The 15020-nt window shown below is 38.7% G+C and overlaps 1 protein-coding gene and 1 long non-coding RNA gene across 3 annotated transcripts in view; one reads left to right on the top strand and one right to left on the bottom strand.

Moving 5' to 3' along the window:
* sema3ab (sema domain, immunoglobulin domain (Ig), short basic domain, secreted, (semaphorin) 3Ab) overlaps nucleotides 1-15020 on the bottom strand; it is a 115767-nt gene that overhangs the window by 94536 nt on the left and 6211 nt on the right. The window lies entirely within an intron of this gene.
* On the top strand, nucleotides 791-14405 carry LOC118231569. The gene is made up of 3 exons (XR_004766099.1): nucleotides 791-4105; nucleotides 4792-4889; nucleotides 12355-14405. It is a non-coding gene; the product is annotated as an uncharacterized LOC118231569 (long non-coding RNA).

Raw genomic sequence — 15020 nt, 5'->3', positions numbered from 1 at the left:
ATGTGTATGTCACAGAGAGGAAACTTAATTTCCAAACCCATTCAACACATTGCATTTGCAGCAGTTGCATGAGTCACATCTACTCCAAGAACAAGGGCACTGAAAATATGGATTTATTTGAATAGAATGGCAGCCTAAAAGACAAATATTTGTCCATGCATGGCATTTGTAATTGTTTACGAATGAAAGGAAGAGGGGTAGGGAGATCAATGCGGGATCTGGAATCCAACAAAGAGGCCTGTTTGTCCACCCATCAATCAATGAGGGATTAGGAGGATTTATGGAGCCGATGTCTGTAGGGAACACAGACGTAGTACAAGGGTAACTGTTTTTGACATTCACACATGGGGCCACAGGTCTCTGTCCTTTGTGTCTTTGTAGTTTACTCGGTTTCATTGTGATTGGTGAAGATCTGCGACTTTGGTCTTTTTTTATCATAACTTTAATAGCATTTCAAACTGAAGTATAAATTGTTGTACAGGCCCATTTTGCTGGATGATGCTGTATTGACACACCACAGGGACTGAAATGAAAAATATTTTTTAAGAGTCCTTTGGTTGTAAGGAAATACAGATCTGTTTCTCATTTACCATCACTAATTTGACCCAACACTGATATGACTCATTAATCTTTAGACTAGTTCGAAGAGAAAAGTCAACTTTCCTATTAAATTACACTTTTTACACAAGAAAAATAGACTATAGAGCAAGAGGAAATATATATATATATATATATATGGTGTATGTGTGTGTGTGTGTGTGTGTGTGTGAGAGAGAGAGAGAGAGAGAGAGAGAGAGAGAGAAAGAGAGAGAGTGAGAGAGAGAGAAATAGTAAAAAGTATGGGTGTGTAGATGAAGACTTCATCAGCACAGGTGATGTCAGAGTAGGGATGCATGTTACCACAGCACAGGGCATAACGAAAGGAACAACTGTGCTGACATGCTGCGTGAAGAGATTTCAATTCACAGCAAGGTCGTGGGGGTGGTTGGGATAAACTGCATTCATGGTTCACATTTTATACGAACACGCATTTAATATACATGTAATGTAGTGCTTATTGGTGATGGGAATACATGGAAAAAATGGTGACGGCAACAGGCAGTTAATCAGATAAGCTTTCTCCCTGGTTGTAATTTCGCATTCTTCTATAATTTACCATGGCAATATGAGTTTTTTATGACCGTGTTTAATTTAGAATTCAGTGGCACTCAGATTTTAGGTGTAATTTAAATATTATTCTCTAGCCTCTGACCTCCTGTAAGGCAATTTGGGTTCTTATGGACGTATACATTACAGGGATTCAGGAATTAATCCTTGGTACATTTATTTTTATGAGACTCTCCTAGTTGAAAACACTATGAAATAAAAGACCTGCAAGATGCTTTATTAATAAAATGAGTTTGGTAATTCAAAAATGACAGCCATCTTGCCTCATGTCCCTAAGGATCTTTGAAGAACTCCATCATAAACTGAAAAAATATCATGGGAAGATGCTGTATTGACACTACAGATTTATTGCCTGAGATCAAAATTTAATGAATTCAGCGTTTTCACACTGGCAATAAATGCATTAAAATGGATTTATCATGCCTGCTACAGAGCTCACGCCACCTCCTCACGAAGGTAATTTACTGTAAAAAATTAAACTGTTTTCTTCAGGAGTGGAAGCAATGTTTTTGCTGTACTGCTTCATAATGTGAGGCACTGCTTCCTCTGCATGGGAACCCTTCACACTTCATTATGCAGACCACTCATGTTCAAGTGGATAAAATCAGAACCAGACTAAACACAGCAAAAGGTATGTATGCACACAACCATTCAGTGGAAATAGTCAGGCCAACTTTCAGCAGTTGATGACTGGATAATTAAACAAACCCTAAAAAGTGCATTTACATTTCAGTCAGGAGGGGTTGTATATATCTGACCGGGGTTCATTCGATGGACTAATTATAGAGGGAATTATGTTGAACTCACAATAAAAATTTAAAATGTTTTTTTTTAAAACAATAACATTGAAAACAAACCATATTCAGAAGTAGAATATGGCCATGTTTAATCACTGATTATAACTTTATGCTCTATAATGTGATTGGTCGGAAATGAATAACCACTTCAGTGAATCAAAAAACAAAAAACAAAAAAATAAATTTTAATCGAGGTATTAGGACCAAATACTGTATATCAATATTGTTTCATCTCATTGATGTGATGTGTATGCAAGCACTGATACAATCGAGCAGAAGCACTTTTTCCCATGTCCTTATCTCCTATTCTTAGCTGAGCAGTGGTAAAAACACTTGCTGAAATAAGGCAAGAAAGAACACAGCAGAAACTCAACCATCAACATCTGCAGGCCTGAGGGAGATGGCTATTGAGGCAAGACAATAAAACCTTCGCGGGACATAAACCTTTCGGGACCAGGCACACCTTTGTCCATCACAACCAGTTTCCTGTGAAGGGATGTAAAGACCCGCAGAAATTCAATATAGGGAACATGAGGAAACTCAGACCCCTTCTCCCCTGTGTGTTCTCTGGTTTTTTTTTTACGTCTTGCGACTGTTTCCAGAATACAATGCCGTGTTGAAAAACCGATCGACTTTCAGACTGGATTGGGCTGGGGGGTGGGGTTTGGGAGCTGAGGGTCCCAAGGATGTTGCAAAGACTAGATATTGCCTGAGCTAGATATCCATGAGGTGCAGATAAGGTAATGGCTGATGTAGAACTGCCATAGCTCCAAAATGACAAATTGTTAACTTTCACTCTCAGGGGTTGATCCTCTAAAAATACGTACAGAGCACAAGTCATGCTGTTCATTGAGAACAGCTGTGAATGCCACTACCCATGCCAAATTGAATGACTGATTCAAGCACGATTCAAGTATTGATGAAAATAAAATAACTGAGCACCCAAATAGTTCGTGAGTGTAGCTCACAAGTACAATAAATATGTCACTTTCTTTTTGTTTTAGCTGTGAAACAAAATGTTTAGTCCATCAGATCAGCCTTCATAAGGTATTTTATGAGAGAGGATTATGTTTCATCTCTGCTGCACTCGTTTACATTTTGAGGTTTTGTCTCTTCTTCCTTGTTTGAGCAAAATAAGTAAATAAAAGTCTCAAAAATGGTTCTTGGTGTCAAATTATCTCTGAATGCATAAAACGTGAAAGGGTAATTTTGTTGATACCTATTATTGAATATGAGCAAGCGTTGATTCAATAACAGGACTGTTACAAACAAAATGCCTTTTTACGATTAATTACTTTGGTGCATAAATAATGGTGCAGAAATATTAATAACAAAACAAAGGAACTGAGCCACAAAAAGTGACATGGTTATTGGAATTGTAAATCTAAATTATAATCTAGATATTTGTCTCTGCTCAATATACAACAGCCTATTTACATTATAGATTAAAATAAATTATAGGGGGCAGGATCAATGTAATCTTTTTCATCATGCAATTTGGCATGTGGTGATGAATAATTTCTGTCTCTCTTAACCCAAAGGAACCTTTGTTTAGAAGATCCACATTAGTGCCAGGTTTCAGGTCATTTTGAAAACCCTGATAATTGTGAGTGATAAGTCGTAATTATCTGTGTGAATTGGACATGCCCTGTACTGAGCCCAATTTGCATAAACATTTGTCATTTTGCTTCTGAAATTAATGTTGAAAGCAGTGTAGTTGCATGTGCTTTCCACCCACTGAGGGTGCATTGTGAATCATATGCAACTTTTCTTTTTTTCTGGTGCTTGGCGATGGCTGAAAAACCATCACAATCCATTTCTGAATTCCTCCTGAGATTTTTCAGAGAGCTTGCAATGTTTTAGTGATATCGAACAACACAGAAGCCTCCAAATTTAGCAAGAAACCTCCAGCCAGTTATTCTATCCTTCTTTTATCCTTTTGTATTTGTTTACCCTTAAACAATATTATGTGAATAATATATGTTGCAATTAAGTATAATTTCATATAAAATATGCACTTTTATTTATTGCTAAAACGTTTTCCTGTTTCATTTTCTTTGAGTCATGCTGCCTGTTACACTGCTGATTGCCTCCAGAAGTGTTGAATTAAGTCAAAATTCACTGAAGTGCTCAAAGTCCAGGTAAATAGAGCTATTTCTGTTATGAGAATTAAGCAGTTGCTTAGTACATGAGTGAAGTTTGTGTGAGTGTTAATAGCTTTTCCTTATGCACTGAGCGACCATCTACATTTACTCAGTCAGAGTAAACTGGGCCAGAATTAGAAGTTCCGTAGGAAGCTTTCATGTTTGCTCATATTACCATAACAATTTGTCATATTTATGTTACTAATTTACTATGTGCAGTATTACTATGTCCTAAGTCTATGTTTTTATGCTTTTTGGAGTTTTGTAGGTAACACCATCACCACAATGTCTGTCCTCTCAGCAGTAGTAGGGAAATGTAGATTTATTGTTTAACCCATCTAATAAAAAGTATACTTTCAAAATTTTTTCAGACAGCACAATAAAAACATGCATTTGGATTAATGTTTAATTATGTGAACTGATTGAAGCTACTTTGTCTTGAATACAGGATAATTAACAATGCAAATTTGCAGTTGCTCAGCACATAAAATAATTGCTTGTCTATATGTGGTACTTCACCTTCAATAACTGATGGGACTATTTAAAAATACCTAGAGAAACCAATGAGGAACACATGTTCCATACCACTCAGAGCTAACACAATATGAGTAAAATAACATTTTTTTATTAGAAGAATATCTTTACTGGGTGGCATTGTCTCCTCTCTCCTACTCTTCGTCTAGGTCTAACTGGGCTGGAGTAATCCTCGGCGAATCAGGAGAATGAATGACCACTGCAGTTCCCTGATTCCAGACTCCCAGAGGACACAATGGGGCTTCAGGTCAGGGCATGAATAGACAATACAGAAACATCACCCAAAATGGAAACACTGCTGATCAGGGATTTCAAATTACATTGTCTGAGACACAGAACACAGAATATAATTGTAGGTCCAAACAAAGGCAGAATGTACAGGTAATGATTAACTTGAGGGGTAGGTCAAATTCATTCCTTAAATCTGCATAGTTAAAATGCCACAAAATTATGCCAAGTGTTTAGTAATGTTGTTTTAAATAAAAATTTTAAGGTGTTTTTTTCTTAGTGAAATTCAGGTCAGTTAGGCTAAATAATTTTTAAGATCAGAGATCTTTCCATTTCTCTGGTTGAGGATGAAAAAATGCATAACTTTGATCAATTGTCTTGATCACTATACTGCATTGTACATACTGTAGCTGTGTAGTGATTCCTTTCAATGTCTTACATCATGTTCAAACTGCCATTTAAAACCTGTTTTCATTATATTTTATGTTGTCTTATACGTCCTTCTAAATCTTACATTCTTAGGATACTTTTTTAAAATGAATATCGCCCATTTTCTGTGTGTCATGGTTGCTTGCCCAAAATTACATGCAGACACGAGGGCAACAAGGAGCAAGTGATACGAATAGCTCCCGCCGAAGGGTGGAGAATTTATAGCTCGGGTCAAATTTCTGTCTCGTACACATTTTCCGTTCTGCAACACCATAACCTCGACTTTAGTACATGCAATAATCTTCAAGGACAGACAGTGTGTTGTTTTGCTTAGGATCTGGTACTGCGGTTTAAAACATAACACTGAAAAGTAGAAATGAAATGAAGATGGGCTTTGTTTTCTAACTGAAAACAAAATGGCTCCCCAATAGCTATAATTCACAGTTCCTTTGGGAGATAAGGACAACTAGGGTCCTGATAAGAGCAAAAGTATGCTAAGTTGCTGTACGGCAGCAGATCTGAGCCTGCTAATTGATCTGCCTTGCCCTGAAAAATGCTGATAAAACAGAATCATATCCTAGAGGACAAACATGTAACCCAACATTTGATTATTAATGGAACTTTATTTTAGATGATACTTCAAAATTGGCCAAAAAATAATGAAAATAATATTTAAAAAAATGTTTACAGTCTGCTAGCCTCCAAATGACAGATACATCCTTTTCAACACAGGAATAAGCAATACATTCTGCTGTTGAATCCACAAAAATAGTCAATCAGGGAAATGAAATGGCGATGCACAATCCATTTTATATGAATAAACATTTTCTATTAAATAACCAAGACATTTTATTTTATGCTATTTAGAAAACTCTAGCTATTAGCAGTAAAAAGCATGCAGTAGCACAGAGAAATGGCAATGAATGTTCTGAAAGTCTGGTCCAAGACCAAGCAGTAACTCAACATGTCTGAATACAATCCACAAACACAGAAAATGGTAGTGGAACAGTACAAACAGTACACAGGTGCACGCATACCCATGTGCAAAGGCAGAGATCCACACCCAAATGGAGAGTCTAGAAATCAATGAAATCTATTCAGCCCAAAAAAATCAGCAAAGGGTGGAGGCATTATAGCACATGGCAATTTTGGAGATTACAATCAGCTGCTGTATTGGGCTGCTTCTTTCCAGCACACTATAAAACACGGACATAGTTTGAAGTGTCTGAACTCCAAAGTCACAGTTAAAGTAATTAACAGTGTTTACACATTTGGAAATGCATTCTTCTTTACTTCTACCTTGGTGATAGAAATTATATTACATCACTAAATTTTTCTTTTTTAATTGGAGATTTTACTCAAAAGTTTAGAACTTTTTAAAATTATCATGTAAAATACAGTATTTGCAGGGCACATTTTCAGCACATAGTACATTCTTTTTTCGCATGACTGTTTCTGCGGTTGGCAACCTGTATCGTTTTCAGAGATCACATTTCTCCTGCCACCAGGTGAATGAGACAGCCTGGAAAAGTCCGATTCTCTTACAGTATAAACATAAATAAGGATATTGTGTCTCCAGATCAAGTAGGTGCCGGTGAAGGCTGCTTCCACACTGAAATGAGTGGGGAGGGCTTAGATCACTTTCTGACAGACAGTTCCTTTCGCCCACTCACAAAAATGCCATTATTGTTTATGGGGAGCCAGAAAAAATAAAAAAGTAGGGAGGGTATTCTGTTTTCAATTCCAGAAAAGATGCATTTTACGCTTGTACTGTACTACTTTTCTCATCTCTGATATTATGCATAACATTGGAGATTATCCCTGTGAAAATATGTTTTGTTGTTTACCCAAGTCGTCAACACACAAACATTCATTCGTTGGCTGTCAGCATGGTTCTGGGTCACCGTACACCCAACGCTGAGTAAATACTCAAGGCAATATAATATACAATGTGGTCTCAGTAATAAAACTTTTTTGTGTCCCAGAAGAACAGGTCACCTTGACTGTGAAAGGCAGTCTGAGGGAAAAAGTAACTGAACTAGTACCACCAGGGGTACGTTCTCTTTATGGCTGAAAGCAGGCCATAAAACTTATTTGGCACCTGAGAAGTCATTCACTAAAGCAAACAAAAGAACTCCCCCCGATTCCATTTGGACCAATCAAGATCTCATTTTCTTTAGACTTGGCAGTAGAGTGTAGAAATCTGGAAGAAATATATTTTTTGTTTGTTTATTCGTTTGTTTTATAATCACAGTTACTGCAGTATTGTTTTTATATGCTCCTGCTTACTAAGAAACTGATCCAGTTACCGTTCCATCACTAGGCAAGCCATGGTATTGTCAGCATAAACTGCAACACTGAAGAAGTATCATAATTTTCTTATTTAGGGAAAATAATAATATTAATATCAATAACAATATTCTGATAATGATAAAGAATGCCCTTTGTTAACAGATCTCAGCATGCCATGACAAGAGGGTGCAGTATGACTCATTAATGCACCAGTATCAGATTATTTCCAGTGTAGCGGCACGGTCACAGTGATATCTTACAAACACCCCTTTCTTCCTTCAATCATCAAGACTTCAGAGAAGCACACCGTTGTGAGTGAGCTCATTATTAGTACATCTTTAGCTGAGAGCAACCAAAAAAACATCCTTCTGATTTGGGTTGTGCACTTGTCTCCACACGCACAGAAGAATTTTATGTCTAGACCAAAAATGGTCAAAAAAGGCAGAAAGGGTGACATGAAAACTCCCTTGGAGGTCCCGAAACTCCTTTTTTGTTGTCTAACTGTTTAATACAAATGGCACTCCTCTTGTTGATTCTACTAGGGAAAATTCCACAGGTATTACATTTCTCTGCAACACTGAATGAGACTGGTAAATGGATAAGAAACTGTTGGTGTAGAGGGTGGGGGGTGTATATAGCTTGGGATTGTCAGGCCTTGCCCACCGCGGGAGCAGCAGGCGTGCTGCAGACAAATGGAATGGTGTTGTGTCCCGGCAACCGGGGATGGTTCTCAGAGACGGGCCCGCGGTGACATGACTGGGGTCTGCCGCGTCGGGGATCTAACGGCTGGCTGCGCCAACGGAGGGCGGCCCGGGGTGCAGGTCACACGGCTGCGCCAGGGACAGCTGCGGCGCAAGCCGGTGACCCCCACATACTGCAACAAGGCCGCACACGTTCCTCCGGAGGAAAATGGCGGACTGAGGGGATTTAGGGATTTATATAGGATGCCTGGTGCATGTGTGGTCTGTAACGCAATGCACTTTTTGTTATGGAATACGTGCCGGTGGCTGCTCAAGCAAAATTTGCATTTGTGGCGGAATGTCACGCCAACACACAGCTATCAAAGAGGCAATAAATTTGCACATCCTCAGCTGGGATAATGTGCGTGAGTTATTGGGCACTCTAAGATCTGAACCACAGAATGGTTGATATCTGATGTGGTTTTATGTTGCAAGAAGATTTTGGAAAGGATTTGAAAAGGAACCCAAATGAAGTGGCCCTCACAGGATCTTACATTACTTCAAACAACAATATCCGTACAGTAAAGCACAGTTACGTTTTTAACCCCACAAAACTACTCTTGGTTCCTCCAAGAAAATGCTTAAGAAAACATTGTCTGAAACAAATCTACTGTATCAAGTCGTTGCAGAGGTTTTTCCCGATTCCCTTGTTGTTTAAGCAGTCTGGCGTTAACACTAAAAATTGTGCCAGCAAAGGACTTATTCTCAGTAGAATTCAATTGCCATGACCATGACTGTCCAAATAACAGAGAAGTATGAAACAAGCTCTGAGGGAGGTTAACTGAGCAGAAACAAATCTGCATGAATCCTGTCGTGGGTTTTGAAGTATTTTTTTTTCAATACACAATTTTTAATAATTTTATATGAAAAATATTTTGTCTCTCTGAGCCATTATTCTGGGAAGTTCTGTACCTGTTTCAGATGAAGTCCTTTGCTCTTTTTTGGGCCAGGAGCACCACCCTAAGCATTGTGTGCAGTGTACTTGATCTATCCCAATTTTAAACATATTTGCTCGACTGGACTGCATATCTGTTTTCAAATATTGTGTATTAGACATATCACCTTGACTAAAATTGATTAAAATGCTACTGAGCATTTTAATCAATTCTGATAATTTAGTATACTTGAATGTGTTAACTGGCAAATTCTAACAGCACCTTGTAGAAGGTACCCCCTTTCTATAATGTCGTTCTTGAAGCATTCCAACCAATGGTCATTTTTGGAAAATAAAAAAAAGATAGCATAAAGAACAACCACCAAAACCAGTGCCATAGCAATTCATAGCAGTGCACAATGACAAAAAGTCCTATCAAAATATGTGGACAGTTAATACGTGCCTTTCATTATATAATCTTGAATAATTACAATCTTATCTCTTTGAAACCCATATCAAGACCATATGTCTGGAAATGACCCGTGCGTTATAAGGGCAGCGAACAGAAAGGCTGCTGCTCTGCCTGTCCGGGAATTAATTGAGTTTGCAGTTTAATGAATAGCAGGCCATACGACAAGGATGACCAGCTGTAAATAGTTTCGGCATTACTGATATTAATAAAGGTCATATTATGATGTCCCTGGGAGTGATTGAGCGGCGAAGGACACACCCAGGTAATGGGGATCCGTCCTCAGAGCTCTCTAGAGATGTCGCCCTGATGAGGCTAATAATAGCCCCCCTCCCACGCCCTAAGCACAGGCAGGGGTGATAACCACTGGACAAAACGGCTGCATCCTCCGACTGGACGTCTTTATAGACTGACATGTCTCTATTTCACCGGAATGCGCGCCTGGCATGCGCGTTTATGTGGAACCTATTATTTTTAGTCCGAGTAAACAGTTATCTTCACTTGAGCCGTCAGTCATCACCGTGAGAGGACCGGGGATGGAACTGTTTAATTATGAAGGCAGACCCAGCTCTTGACGGGAGGAGACATGTCCGACGCAAAAAAAATCTCTAAAATCACGCCCACCTCCCCTTCAATGTCTCCTCCAATGTCTGCCTGCTAGAAGTAAAGTTATTACCATCTCCCTGTTCACTGCTAATGTGTATATCTGTTTACATATTAACTAAATATTCTATTGGGATTTTGCAACCTAGCAGTTGTCAGTAGTAGAATCAAATGTGCCTCACGACTCCTCCATGGTGTTCATAGTTGATAGACTTATCCTTCCTGTCAGTTAATTATTGGTCCCTGCAGCAACTCCTTTTACAGGTTGCTGTGTGAACTTTCCCCCACAACTGCTTTTCACCGCCCCTCTGCTATGTAATGTCATTGGCTGGGTTCAATGTCAGAGTCAGCCACACAGGCAGAACAAGAATATGTAAATACCTTCAACAGTATGACATTCACTTGTGTAATTTGCATTTTGAGTAAGCGTTTTTCTGTGGAAACAAATATGAAAGGACAAAAAATGAATTCATTTGCACATTTACAGCGCTAGTCAACAACGTTAACATTAACACGTTTGGTTTAGCTAGAATTTTAACAAGCACCTGTTTTTTTTTTTCAGTAGGAGACAATAGCCTGCCATCATATGGCATCATGTAGCACCCTGTGCAACCAGGCAGTAAAGAAATACACTAATCTGCAAATGATTACACCGTGTCGAGGGAAAGAAATTAAATGGTTGGGAGATAAGATGGACGGTCTAATTAAGCAGAATCCACTGCACCACCGCAAACATAACGTTCTAAAATAACTGTGCATTAGATCTGAGAATGCAGAGTGCTTTAAGAGGATGCTGTGACAGCACTTGCAGGAAAATGACCCCAGCGCTTCCTGAGTGAGAAAGGGGCGCAGGTCGTGTTTGATTTGGCAGGGCCATCCCGGCTTTTGAAGGGATTTTTCCTGTCCCTCTCCAGGAAGTGGTGACGCGGGGGCAGAGATGGGGGTGGCTGTATCTAATGAGAGAGGGTTATTTCCGCTCTCTCTCTCTCTCTCTGTCTGTCTCTCTCACTCACTCACACGCACACACACACACACACCTGCATCCGCTAATCGGTTACCCACCCACACTGTTATCAGCGTTCTCTAACACTGAAAAACTCAACGCTGCTATACTGAAGAATTTAGCTGAAAACCCTGAGAATATGATGCTGATAGAATGATCCACACATCACAGCAGGTGACATTACACCCCAGGAGAGAATAGCACTGAATAAAGATATCAAAGTGTGTCTATGTATACAGGCATCACACTGTAGTGTGCAGTGTTGGAATTTTTCCATTATGTTTTCACAAGTTGCCAAACCATAGCAAAGCCTCCAATATTTCAGATCCACAACACAGACTTCACTGAATGTATGCATAATATTGACAGCAGGGCTGCTCAACCCTGTTCCTGGAGATCTATCATCCCTTTCATTTCAACCCTAATTTGGCACTACTGATTCTACGAATTAGCAGCTAAACAAGATTTATTGAATGAGGTGCGCTTTGGTAGGCCTGGGGTGAAAACCCACAGGACAGTAGATCTCCAACAACAGGGTTGGGCAGCCCTGGCCCAAAGGCTGTGAACAAAAAAATGTCTTTTTAACACCATTTTTATTAAACTGGCAGCTCTCATGCCAATTTTAATTTGTGGTGAACTATCTTGCATCAACTTTGCCTCATGGACATAAACACATCCTAGAGTATGAGCTGCACATTGTTGCCCTTAATTGATACTATTAAAATCACCTTACACATCACTGTTCATGAAACATCAGGAGGTTGAGCTGGCTTGGTCAAGAATCATAAAAGCCCCAGCCAAACGCACCGCAATAATCACTCACATTCCAAGTCACTGAGATCTATTGGCAGACCAGTGAGGCTGCCTCTTCTTTTTCTACAAGTGTGTTGCATTACATAGGGAAGTTTAAATGGGACTGAATAAGTAGTTGCATGAAGGCTATAATAGTTTTACCCATTTAAACAGAAAAACAAAAGCAAAATAACAATAGAATGGTCTTTGGTAGATACCTGAAAGAGGGTTTTATGTGCTATTGAAAGATTCTCTTTGTCTCCATATTTTTTTTTTCTGTAGGGATGGGCTGATTCCTCAGGAATTTATGGCACTGCCGTTGCATGGAGGAGCGGGGCCAACATCGCCGCATAAAACGCTTTACCACATTCACCTCTCCTTCGGAAACACCACGGGGCCATTAGAACAGAGCCGCCTTTGATGTGCACGCTAATTTGTGATGCCTAAAATGTCAGGGCGAGAGGCAGACCCATGGTGAGAAGGGTAACACAGGTGGCTAATGAGAGCATCAGGCTGCTCTCTGAGGGTTCGGAAATGAAGATGTATGCATTAAATGACACACCTTGACAGCCCTGGCATTTCGCGTTCATTTGTACAGATAATGGGATTTATTTTGCCAAACAGACTGGGGGGGCTCATTAGCATATATTTTGCATAAATTACACAGCACGGTGACAAAAGGCGCATCTCCTGCATTCCGAGCATCCGTGTTTGACTGGGGCTTTTGGCAGATGTTATTTAAAATCTACGGGTCAATGCCGTCTGCAAAAGCTTTAGCATTAGCAATCAAGAACATCTTTGTAGATATACATATTTACATATTTGTCAGTAGGTAAAACCTTGGGAACAATGGCTCTGTAATAAAATAATTGTTACTGGGCCAGGAGAGAAGTAGGTGATGTTATATGATTTAATGGCTCCCACAGATCCCTGGACATGACCGTTGGGATTCATCAAGCAGACACTACATTCTGCTCTTTATTTAGTCCTATGCACCATGTATGAATGTTTGACTTTTAAAATGACCATTAAATATTTCTAGAATCTTATTAAACTATTTACACGATGTCAAAATGTACTCAGATTTTTGTTATATTTCTTGCAGCTGTGTGTATCATGAAAAGGGACTGGTTTTTTATAACCGTATATGGACTATTTAGCAAGTCCATTCAGTGTACATTTTGCTGCCATGGCTACAATGATGGCTGTGGCTGTCATTCATCCTGAAGCAAAAAGTACTTTAGAAAAAAAGTGACCATGTAATAACCATTCATGAGAGTGATGTGCAATTTAATAGAAATGTGCACCTATATCCTGACATAGAGCACATAATATGGGAATCATCAGTCACCAGCTGAGTTATTGCTTATTCATGATTTGCAAATGTAGAAAGCCTAACTGTATAATCATTGCTTTTATTTTAGGGAAAAATTTACTTTTAAGATATCATGTTTTACCAATATTTGGCTGGCATTTTATATGAACAGTTTGGAATCTTTTCTCAGGATGCACATGATTTTTGAGTTAGTTAATTTGATTCAGTGGACAGCAGGTAAATTAAGACATGTCATGTTGTCAGTGGGAATACCCACCTGGCAGCCTGTATCCAGAGAATGACAGGCAATGCTGAGCATCAGTGACATCATTAAAATATGACAAGAACATACTATATCTTCATTAGCGCCACATTACAAACACTCCTTTGAATCTAAAAATACATTTTAGATAGTGTACAGTTAAAAACAGACAGTGGGCCTGTAGAATCTATGGTACTAGCCAGGCCTATAGCAACAAATATAATTTTGTGGAGGAGGGGCATCAGGGAGGTTAGAGGAAGTGGATCAAATTCAATACTTGAACATTTGATTGTGCCACTGATCACCGTTAGGGCCTACAATATTTTACAATAATCTTTATTTCTTTCCATATTAATGGGAAAAGGGATTTAAAAAAAAAATACTACTGGATGGTGGTTTAAAACACTGTTGACCAGTGGGCCAACTGAATATAGCAAAACAGTGATGATGACCATAGAATAATTCTATTGAATATATTTAGCCAACATTAATGATGTAACTAATATTAATCCATAGTAGGCCTATGCTACCTAGCTAGTGACAGTAATGTACGGTGGCTAAAACTAAAACTACCAAACTAAATAAAGCTAAACTGAAATTGAAATAAAAAGCTAGTGAATAATTTACTGTAGGATCAGATTTAGGTTTAGTTAATGAAAGTAAAAACAATAGTATATTTAATATGAATATATTATTATATTAAGTTTGTATTGATAAGCACTTTTTGAACATAAGGTCTGTAACTACTTAGAATTACTTGCAAGAATAATAAAGCATTTTAAATAGAAACATTGTCTGCATATGCCTTTATTTCCAAATACATAGATTTTGATTTTACCAAAGATTAAATTCAGTTGACAAAAATGACAAATGACAAATTTGAAACGTTTGTGGAAATGTTTGAAAGCACAGCTAACGATAAATTTGATTGTATGCATGTTTTGTGAATGAGGCTCATTGTCTCTGAGTTGCAGGTGTTAATTTCAAGCCATTTATGTCAGACCTGAAAAGATCAGATTGATTGAGGGATTTTGTGAGGTGTTTGAGGTGCCCAACTGAATTAGCACATCCTCCACCAGATAGGCTGGTCTCATCCTTGACCTCGCAATACCCCTGTCCTTGGAGAAGAAAAAAAAAGCCAAATGGGTTTCTCCAAAGGCTGAGTGTTTAAAATGACAGAAATAACCCACAGACAGTCCACATTCCATTATAATTGACTCTAGTATGAAAGAGCTTTTTCTATCCCTGACAGACTCATGTGTTCGACTGAATGGAGGCCAAACACATCATAGCCTTCATGTGTCTGAGGGGAATTTTCTCTCTAATCAGCCGAAAAACAGAAGGTATTGTTGAATGTTCAGGACAGAGAAT

This window comes from Anguilla anguilla, chromosome 7 (assembly GCF_013347855.1).
Source record: "Anguilla anguilla isolate fAngAng1 chromosome 7, fAngAng1.pri, whole genome shotgun sequence".
Lineage (NCBI taxonomy): Eukaryota > Metazoa > Chordata > Actinopteri > Anguilliformes > Anguillidae > Anguilla > Anguilla anguilla.
The sequence above is the reverse complement of the archived record's forward strand: the minus strand, read 5'-3'. Positions and strand labels throughout refer to the sequence as shown.